Here is a 7,695-nt window from a genome sequence, read left to right as displayed (position 1 = left end):
AATTAGGTTTTAATTGGTTTAGAAACTCCTAGATTCTTTGAGATTCATTGAACTTTCTTCAATGGCATGTTTCAATCTCGAGTGTGGCCTTCAAGTTTTGTGACTGGGATGCCGAGGATCACAAAACAAGGTGTGAAGTAACCATGCAAATTACTTGGTACCCTTAATGTATTACCCCTCAATCGATGTGCCGGTTAACCACACACGCTCCATCGATACTATGATAAGCATTAAGTCACCCATTACCTACCTTGTTAAGTTCAAGTTAGTGTGCCGATTAACCACACACGCTCCACTAACGACTTAAACAAAGTGTAAAGTGTAATTTCATGGATTAGCACCTTATTCACATTTTCCTAAAATAACTAAGATTGGGAATTCAATAAAGTTTAGTTACTTTAGTATTATCATTATACTTTTAATGAGAATTTATAAGTCCTTGTCCTACCCGTTCGGCTAACGACCCTCCACCGATCAAGGAAGCGGTAGGTGAGAGTGGACACCCATTAAGTTGCCATTTTATAGGCAACAACCTTATACCCCCCTTATAGACCGGCTTCGTGAATGAGGCGTACTAGCGGTAAGACGACTTGATCTTATACATATATAAATATTATTAAACTTATAATATTATAAAGTATAAGGGTTGAATTTTAACTTTTAAAATTCTAGGGGTTGGAACTAAAGTTTTTAATATGACTTTACATGTTCCAAAACTTGAGGGCAAGTTTTGTAAACTTTCAAAACTTTTCAATCTCATAACTTATGAGTTAATGGTTATTAAAAATGAAGACTCTTCATTTTTTGTAACCTATGTGTTCTTTTAATGGTTATTTATAAATGTGATTTTTGGTTATCCATAAATTAAGAACTAGTTATGGACTCCATTAAAACACATAAAGATCAAGAATTAATCTAATCAATTATTAGCACATAATTTCTATGATCTTCTAAACTCATATGTTTATGAATGTTCATATCAAAAATTTCAAGAATCGTAAGTACATATACAAAACTTGAAATTTTGATACGAGCTTTTGAACAAAACTTCGATTTTCAAGTTTTTTTTTTTTTTTTTTTTTTTTTTTTTTTTTTTTGCATCAAGTATCAAATAAACAAACCAGACTCTGATACCACTGATGGGTTTTCAGCATTCTAACACTCCTATGGTGTACATGCAACCCTAGAAACCTTGGATCTATGTTTGACTAAGATACATGCAAATAATTATTTTTCCAAGGTTCTTATCCTAACTAGCATGGCATGGGGTACTTGAATCAAATAAAACTAGTAGAATTACTTACCTTGTAGTAGTAGTTGATTGCTTGGAGTTTGAGAGCCTAGCACCAATAATGTGGATGCCTCAAATGGAAGTCACAAATCACCACAAACTTGGAAACTTGAGAGAATAGTCACAAACTTCTTGAAATCGGCCCTCTTAGTTTACACACATCAACTAGTGCAATTTCAAGAACGAAAGCCTCCTTTATATAGTGTGGTGGATTAGGGTTACATCCATGTAAACCCTAATACCCATGTCTTTTCATTTCCATGAGATCCATGGGTTAAAGCTCCATGGAGTATCCATGGACTTTCCATGCAAGCCTAGCCCATTCCAAATAAGCATTAGCCCACACTATGTAAATACAAGAGCCCATATTTAATTAGTCATACTTTTGATCTCTAAATTAATTATAGATCAACACTAATTAAATAATATGATTTTATATTAATATATTAGAACTTATAATATATTAATAAATCATAACTTATACTATTCTCAAAAGATTATCCGTAAATTGTTCGGGTGAAGTGCAACCCAAATGGACCATGCCGGGTCGGGTCAAGTACATACCAAATATAATTATGGACTTAGACACTATCTCCAACAATTACATCTATAATACCAATATTATTGGCAGATATCTAATCTCAAGGAAATTATTATCCAAATGCTTTCATCTTTCTAGTGCTAGATCTCTATTCAATCATACTTTCATGTGTGTTGTTGGGCTATGGAGAGTTTTAGAACAAAGTTCTAGTAGGATCGATAGATTCTAAGCAGAAAAACAATTAAAGACGTAATGATGAACACAAGAATGGTTTAACTGATGTCGAATGATTAAACTTTAACACCTCAGAAGAGCTCGATTAAGAACTTCGACTGTAGAGGTGTTTAGGGTTACAAAGCAATAATAACTATAATCACGTTAGTTTCTAAGGCATACATGCATGCACTATTTATAGCTAAACCCTATAATAATCACGGATGGACAGGCCCAATCCGGATATACAATACTAAGCCCATGACGCAACATAACATACCCAACAATCTCCCCCTTTGCGTCAATGGAGCCGAAAGCTCAGTTCGGTTGAGCTATAGAAGACTTCTTGACAGTCTTGAACACCTTCGGTATGATGGCCAAAAGAGTATGAAGAAACATGATATACCACCGAAGCATGTCCGTGAAGTTCTTCTTGTCTGCCTCAGAGTTCTGCTTGCACCGATGGATGATACTAATTATGTGCTCTAAGCAGTCTGTTGAGAACAGATGTTTGTCAACAAGAGCGAAAAGAAATCTATTGGCATCACCTCTTGTGAACATCACCGTGAGATGTATTGAATCAATTTGGCCTATCTTCATTTTATTCACATCTCCAGGTTTTGCTGTTGGCTTCACAGTGGGTTTCTTATTCATAACTTTAGCTATCTCCTGATCCATTGCAGCTACTTCATGGATATAGGAGGCCAACATCCTCTTCAAATGATCCAGGATCGGCTCATATTCTTTCTGAGTCTTCACTGTCGTGTTCGTTCCAGAGTGAACAAACGGCCCAAGCGTGATAGCTTCCCAGATGAGATAACCATTATCTTCAGATCCAACCACGTAATCTTCAAAGTGATGCGCCCATACTTCATAGTCTTGAGTTTAAAGAATGGGAACCCTTGTAGTGGATCCAATGTTGTTAGAGATGTTGATGGGATTAGTTTGAGAATCTTCGTGAGACATGGTGAGCCTTTCCTTAGAACTGCTAGAATCTGACCTGTAAACTTGAGATTAGGGTTTTATCAAACACAAGAGTTACCGTCGACAGGAAGAAGATGACTTCCTTATATTCGATAAAAGCGGAAACCCTAAAGAATTCTTAATACAGAAGGAATGTGTATTGATCACACTGTCTCCTGCTCTGATACCAATTGTTAGAACAACGTTCTAGTAGGATCGATAGATTCTAAGCAAAAAAACAATTAAAGACGTAATGATGAACACAAGAATGGTTTAACTGATGTCGAATGATTAAACTTTAACACCTCAGAAGAGCTTGATTAAGAACTTCGACTGTAGAGGTGTTTAGGGTTACAAAGCAATAATAACTATAATCACGTTAGTTTCTAAGGCATACATGCATGCATTATTTATAGCTAAACCCTATAATAATCACGGATGGACAGGCCCAATCCGGATATACAATACTAAGCCCATGACGCAACATAACATACCCAACAGAGAGTTAGTACATGAGTCACTCTCATCATTCTCTCTATTGAATTCTTACCAATATCTTCATCTTTGTGATATTATAGCTTCAAGATGCCTCCTCGTAGATCGAACAGGCGTGCTACTCCAATAACTCTAAATCAAACTCCACCTCCTCCTCCTCAATACAATCCGACATCAATCCAAGCTGCTGTGAATGTGGCTGTTACGGTAGCCCTAGCACAATTCACCTCGACCGGTACTAGTGGGAGTGGAACTAATGTTCCTCCCACTATCTTTGAAGCTCCAATGTGCTCTAGGGAGTGCTCGTACAAGGACTTCACCAGCTGCAAACCCAAAAAATTCAATGGCACTGGAGGAATCATTGCCTTCTCGCAATGGTTCGAGAAAACGGAATCGATCTTTGAGATCTGTTCCTGTCCGGAAGGGAGCAAAATAAAATTTGCTGCCTGCACCTTCACGGACCGAGCCTTGGCATGGTGGAATAGGCATGTCAAGTCACTAACTCTGATAGTAGCAAATGCCATGGGCTGGGAAGCTCTTAAGGAGCTCATGATCGAGGAATACAGCCCGAGGGGTGAAGTTCAGAAGTTGGAGCAGGAACACTGGAGCCTAACCATGAAGGGCTTCGACATAGTCTCCTACAGTGCCAGATTCAGCGATGTGGTAGCGCTATGTCCGGGAATGGTCCCTTCTGAAGCAAAGAAGGTGGAAAGGTACATTTGGGGGCTGATGCCTCCATTTCAGGGGAATGTCCTAGCTTCAAACCCCACTACCTTCGATAGTGCCAAGCAATTGGTACAATGGCTCATCGACCATGGGGTCCGTACCCCATCAACAACAACCCTAGCCATCTCAGAACCCTCCAAGGCCACTGACAACAAGCGGAAGTTCTGGGATGACAAGAAGAAGAACGCTGCGCAAAAAGCTACCAAAAAGCAGCAGGTCGTAGCGGTTCATGCTGCGATAGCACCTGCCGCTGCTGCGCCGGTGAAGCAGTACGCGGGGAGCTTGCCGAAGTGCAAAAAATGTAGCTTCCATCACAATGGACCCTGTCGGGAAATGCAGTGCTCTAACTGCAACAGGAAGGGGCACACTGCCCGTTTCTGTAAAGCCCCGGCAAGGCCAATCACCCAGGTCCCCGGCGCTGGTGTGGGCCAGGCTTGCTACGGTTGTGGCGAGGTGGGCCACTACAATAGGAACTGCCCGAAGGCAGGGAATGCCGGCGGAGTGGGAAGGGTTTTGGCTATAGGCCACGAGGAAGCAGTTGCCGACCCCACAGTGGTCACTGGTACGTTTCTCCTCGATAACTCATATGCATGCATACTATTTGATAGTGGAGCGGAGAGGAGTTTCGTGAACCAGAAATTTGCTCACTTTCTTAAGCATAAATCACGTGCACTTAAAGAACCGTTCACTGTAGAAATGGCTAACGGGAAAACAGAGAGTACTAGCTGCATATACATTGGATGTACACTAACAGTAGATAGCCATTCATTTCCAATCGACCTCATGCCGGTCTCAATCAAAAGTTTCGACGTCATAATCGACATGGATTGGTTGAGTTCTCAGCGTGCCGACATCATGTGTTACGAGAAGGCTATTCGCCTTAATCTGCCGTCTAGCGAAACCCTAGTTATCTACGGCGACAAACCCGACACGAAACTTCGCATCATCTCGAGCATACAAGCCCAGAAGTTCCTACGAAAGGAATGTCGCGCATTCCTTGCTCATGTTGTCGATACGAGCCAAGAGACGAAGGACATAAAGAACATCCCAGTGGTACGCGATTTTACCGACATCTTTCCAGAAGAACTCCCAGGATTACCTCCGCAACGTCAAGTCGAGTTCAGAATCGACTTAGTTCCAGGGGCTACCCCAGTAGCCAAATCGCCCTATCGTCTAGCACCAGCTGAGATGCAGGAGCTATCCAATCAACTTAACGAATTGCTCAGCAAGGGCTTTATCAGACCAAGCTTCTCACCATGGGGAGCACCGGTCTTGTTCGTCAAGAAGAAATACGGATCGTTCCGTATGTGCATCGACTACAGAGAACTTAACAAACTGACCGTCAAAAATCGTTACCCTCTGCCTCGTATAGACAATTTGTTCGACCAACTACAAGGGGCGAATTTCTTTTCAAAGATTGACCTGAGATCCGGGTATCACCAGTTACGAGTGTTAGGGGAGGATGTTCCAAAGACAGCCTTCCGAACTCGTTATGGACACTACGAGTTTGTAGTGATGCCGCTCGGATTGACCAATACGCCCACAATATTCATGGACTTAATGAATAGGGTGTGTCGTCCTTACTTGGATCAGTTCGTCATCGTCTTCATCGATGACATACTTATCTACTCTCGAAGTAAGGAGGAGCATAGTCAACATCTACGTCAGGTTTTAGAAACATTGCGATCAGAGAAGCTTTATGCGAAGTTCTCGAAATGCGAATTTTGGATCCGAAGAGTCGAATTCTTGGGACACATGGTTAGCGAAGAGGGAATACACATGGACCCTTCCAAAATCAAAGCCATTGAGAACTGGTCAGCACCGAAGACGCCTACAGAAATTTGTCAATTTCTAGGCCTCGCTGGCTACTATCGCAGGTTCATTCAGAACTTCTCGCGGATTGAGAAACCTCTTACAACATTGACCCAGAAGGGCGTGGCCATTGACTGGGAAGAGAAGCAAGAGAAAGCGTTCCAAACGCTAAAGCGAGCCTTATGCACCGCACCGATACTGTCCCTCCCCGAAGGGATAGAAGAGTTTGTGGTTTATTGTGATGCATCCAACCAAGGGCTCGGCTGTGTTCTGATGCAACGTGGTAAGGTCATAGCCTATGCCTCAAGACAGCTCAAAACACACGAGGTCAACTACACCACACACGATCTTGAGTTAGGAGCAGTAGTGTTTGCTCTGAAGATCTGGAGACACTACCTGTATGGTACAAAAAGCACTATCTTTACAGAACACAAAAGCCTACAACACATATTCGACCAGAAGGAGCTCAATATGAGACAACGACGGTGGGTTGAGCTACTCAGTGACTACGAATGCGAAATTCGTTATCACCCAGGCAAGGCCAACGTAGTAGCTGATGCCCTAAGTCGGAAAGAATACTCTGGTCGTAGAGTCAAATCTTTGACTCTGACTATCCATTCACACTTGTCCACACAAATTAAGGAGGCTCAGTTTGAAGCTTTGAAACCTGAAAATGTGGCGGGTGAATCCCTGAGAGGGATGGATATGAACTTGGTGGTCAAGGGTGGCGGAGCCTTATATCTCATGGATCAAATCTGGACACCGAAAAACGGTGGTTTCAGAGACTTGGTCATGACCGAAGCTCACAACACTCGATATTCCGTCCACCCAGGTTCAGATAAGATGTATCTGGATCTTAAAAAGTTATACTGGTGGCCTAACATGAAAGCAGAGATTGCTACGTTCGTGAGTAAATGCCTTACTTGCGCCAAGGTTAAGGTCGAATACCAGAAACCATCAGGTTTACTTCAGCAACTGGAGATACCTGAATGGAAGTAGGAGCGGATCACGATAGACTTCATAACCAAGTTGTCCAAGACAACGGGTGGCCTCGATACCATTTGGGTGATCGTAGACAGGTTAACAAAGTCCGCACACTTCCTGCCTATCAAAGAAACAGACAAGATGGAGAAACTAACAAGAACATACATTAGGGAGATCGTACGACTGCATGGTGTTCCCATATCCATTATCTCTGATAGAGATAGTAGATTCACTTCTTGGTTCTGGCATTCACTACAAAGTTCCCTTGGAACTAGGCTGGATATGAGTACAGCCTACCATCCGCAAACCGACGGACAAAGTGAGAGGACTATTCAAACCTTGGAAGACATGTTGCGAGCCTGCGTGATAGACTTTGGGAAGGCATGGGATACTCATTTACCCCTTGTCGACTTTTCCTACAACAATAGCTATCACACGAGCATAAAGGCTGCTCCATTTGAAACCCTCTATGGCCGTAAGTGCAGATCCCCTCTATGCTGAGCTGAGGTGAGCGACACTCAGTTAGCTAAAGGACGAGTTCCTGACAACACTCTCACAGGTCCAGAGATCATTCGGGAAACGACAGAGAAGATCGTTCAGATTCGTGAACGATTGAAAGCCTATAGAGACCGAAAGAAAAGCTACGCAGACAAGAGAAGGAAACTGTTGG

Source organism: Lactuca virosa, chromosome 7 (assembly GCF_052849685.1).
Source record: "Lactuca virosa cultivar CGN04683 chromosome 7, Lactuca_virosa_CGN04683_v6, whole genome shotgun sequence".
Taxonomy (NCBI): domain Eukaryota; kingdom Viridiplantae; phylum Streptophyta; class Magnoliopsida; order Asterales; family Asteraceae; genus Lactuca; species Lactuca virosa.
This window is presented reverse-complemented; position numbering follows the sequence as displayed.